The sequence below is a fragment of the Galeopterus variegatus genome, unplaced genomic scaffold (assembly GCF_000696425.1).
Source record: "Galeopterus variegatus unplaced genomic scaffold, G_variegatus-3.0.2 Scaffold8816, whole genome shotgun sequence".
Lineage (NCBI taxonomy): Eukaryota > Metazoa > Chordata > Mammalia > Dermoptera > Cynocephalidae > Galeopterus > Galeopterus variegatus.
Genome location: NW_007734927.1, coordinates 64,430 through 67,870, shown reverse-complemented (window position 1 = coordinate 67,870; position 3,441 = coordinate 64,430). Strand labels below are relative to the sequence as shown.

Sequence of the window (3,441 nt, the reverse complement as noted above, 5' to 3'; positions counted from 1 at the left end):
AAAAAAAAAAAAAAAAAAAAAAAAAAAAAAAAAAAAGGTATTGAAGAGTATAGGAAATGTAAACATTTGAATAGACTGTGTTTTATTAGAAATTTATTTATTTGTTTTCAATAACAAGGTAGCTAGATTTATTCCAAATATTTATTGAATGAATAAATGAATAAATTTGCCGAAAATCCGTAAGTTTTTGGCTCAAGTCCCGATCTGTTGTATTCTACTTACCTAGGAAACCTTGCTACTTCTCAAATTTAGTGTGCTCAACGCCAGTCCCTGCTGCTTCCCTGTTAAAGCAAGCTCTATTGCTAAGTTTTCCCATTTTTGGTCAAAGGCATTCCTCAAATTCTGTAGGTTCAAAAATTGGTTATGAAAAGGAATAGAAGGTAGTATTATTTCTCGTCATTGCCATCATCCTGCCTTATCATAACAGCTTCCAGAATTTCAGTCTCTCTTCTCAATGCAATCTAACCATCACCCTGGTGTTCTAAAACATTGATTTAGGCATGTCAACCCCTTACTCAAGTGCCTACTGTGAACTCTTGACAGAGGAGACCCCAAGTCTCCTTTTCTGAATGGCCTTCAAGGTACTGCACAATTTATCCCTTTTTTCCTGTCTCTCCTCATCTCTTGAGTCCTCAGTAGCAACAATAATAGTAGAGACAATAGTCATAATTAACACTTATTTAGTATGTTCCAAGCTGTAAGCACCATTTTAAGTGCTTTACATATATTAAATTGTTTAATCATCAGTCTTTTAAGTTGGGTATATTATCATCCTACTTCTATAGAAGTTAAGTTACTTGCCTAAGTTTATACAGCTTGTATGTGACAGAAGCAAGATTTGAATCAAGGTAGTTTAGTTCCAAGAGTCTGTACTTTTAACTACTTTGCTGATTTGCCTTTCAGTAGCACTCTTCTTTAAGTCAGGACACTCTTTGTGTTTTTTGTTTTGTTTTGAATATGTCTTTTAAAATATCATTTGTTTTGTTCTTTTCCCATATGAAAAATTTTCCCCAACTGTACCATTGTTAACCCAAATTTTCTCTCTGTTGAGGTATAATTCAAGTCCCGTAAAATCTGTTATAGGTATTTCACCCCACGGCCTTTTCCCCTTTAAGTTTCCATAAACTCTACCACAATATTTTTTATAGGCCTTATTTCTTTTTATTTTTATGACAGTTTTAGTTTTATAGAGAAATTGAGCAGAGTACAGATAGTTCTATCCTCCCCTCCCACACACAAGCAAAGTTACTCCTATTATGGACATGTTACATTAGTGTGGCACATTTGTTATAATTATTAATCAATATTGATATATTATTATTAACTTAATTTTACAGTAGGATTTTCTTTTTTTCCCCAGCTATAAGTTTGGTACATTTGTTATAACTAATAATCAATATTGATACATTATTATTAACTTAATTTTACTTTAGGGTTTTCTCTTTTTTTTTGTTTTTCAGCTAAAAGTGTTGACAATTTTATTTTCACATTTCATAATACAAACAAAAACTGCACTTTTTTTAACCCACTTCTCCCCTCCAAAACTATTTTCTCTTTAATAGGAAAGGGAGCAAGTCTTCTGTCTCATGCTGTTAGAAAACACCCACAGTCACAGCACCATGATCTCCTGGTGAAGTACAACAAGTAATATAAAACTGATATAAAGAGGCCTCCTCTCTATTCTTATTTGTCCAGTTGTGTCATTCCTGGCCGAGGGGGCACCATCATGGGACGGGCAGGAGGTCTCACCATTGGAGGACCAGGCATCATTGGCATGTGGCCTCCCATGGGTGGCCTCATTCCAGGAGCAGGTCCCACTGCCATCATCCCAGGAGGTGGAAGGCTCATCGTTGGCATCATGGGAGGGCCTCCCACCTGGGCTGCTGGCATCGTACCAGGGCAAGGAGAACCTGGGAAACTGGGAGAAGGTGGGATCATTGCCCCTGCAGGAGGAGAAGCAGAGAATGTAGTAGGAGGTATCTTTCCTTGTTGAAATGCAGCCATTGATTTGTCAGTCAGGCTCTGAGTCTCCTCTAACATCCATCTCTGATAGCAGTCTTTCACATTCTCTTTGACGACACTGCAGAGTGTCTTTCTCACAGATGGAGAGTCATGGGTGAGGTATGTATCATGGTAGTCACAATAAAACTTGGGCATATTGCTCTGCAGGCCATTATCCACTCTGTTTTGCCTAGGGTTTTCTCTTTCCATCACAACATTTTTTTTTTCTGCTCAAATCAGGATAATTACTATATCATCACATGATATATTCATTTTTTGTGGTTGTTTACCAATTTCTTGCTAATCCTCCTTCCCCCTCTTCATTTCCCTCCTCTGCTGGCCTCAGTTCTGTTCTCTGCTTTTGAAATTTCAAGGAATTATTGTAATTGTTGTATCTTTCTTTTTTTTTCTATTAATTATTATTATTTTTCTTTTTAGCTCCAACTTATGAGTGAGAACATGTGGTATTTCTCTTTCTGTGCCTGGTTTATTTCACTTAACATAATTTTCTCCAAGTTCATCCATGTTGCTGCAAGAGGCAGAATTTCATTCTTTTTTTATGGCAGAGTAGTATTCCATTGTGTATATATACCGCATTTTCCTTATCTAGTCTTCCACTGATGGACATTTAGGTTGATTTCAACTCTTGGCTATTGTAAGTGGAGCTCCGATAAACAGGAGTGCAGGTATGCCTTCGACATGATTATTTCCATTCCTTTGGGTGTATATCCAGCAGTGGGATTGCTGGTTTGTATGGCCGTTCTATCTGTAGTTGTTTGAAGAACTTCCATACTGTTTTCCACAATGGCTGCACCAATTTATAGTCCCACCAGTGGTGTAGGAGGGTTCCCCTTTCTCCATATCCTCACCAGCATTTATTATTCTCTTTCTTTTTAATAATGGCCAGTCTAACTAGCATGAGATGATATCTCAGTGTGGTTTTGATTTACATTTCCCCAGTACTTGGTGATGTTGAGCATTTTTTCCCATGTTTGTTGGCCATTTGTATATATTCCTTTCAGAAATTTCTATTTAGCTTTTTTGCCTATTTGTTAATCGGATTACTTGTCATTTCACTGTTAAGTTGTTAGAGTACCTTGTATATTCGCAATATGAATCCTTTGTTGAATGCATAGTCTGCATATATTTTCCCACATTGTGTAAGTTGTCTTTTCACACTGTTAATTGTTCTTTTGTTGTGCAGAAACTTTTTAGTTTGATATAATCTCCCCCCGCCCTTTTTTTTGTCCTTTTTTTTGAGACTGGCTGCACCACGCTCAGCCAGTGAGCGCTGTGAGCGCACTGGTCATCCCTATATAGGATCCGAACCCACGGCGGGAGTGCTGCTGCGCTCCCAGCGCCGCACTCTCCCAAGCGCGCCATGGGCTCAGCCCATAATCCCATTTTTTTATATTTTCTTTTGTTGCCTGTGCTTTTGGG

The 3,441-nt window shown here is 37.7% G+C and overlaps 1 pseudogene; it reads right to left on the bottom strand.

The window, feature by feature from the left end:
• Positions 1-1,683: 1,683 nt before the first annotated feature.
• On the bottom strand, positions 1,684-2,157 carry LOC103608773 (annotated as a pseudogene).
• Between the last annotated feature and the right edge of the window lie 1,284 nt (positions 2,158-3,441).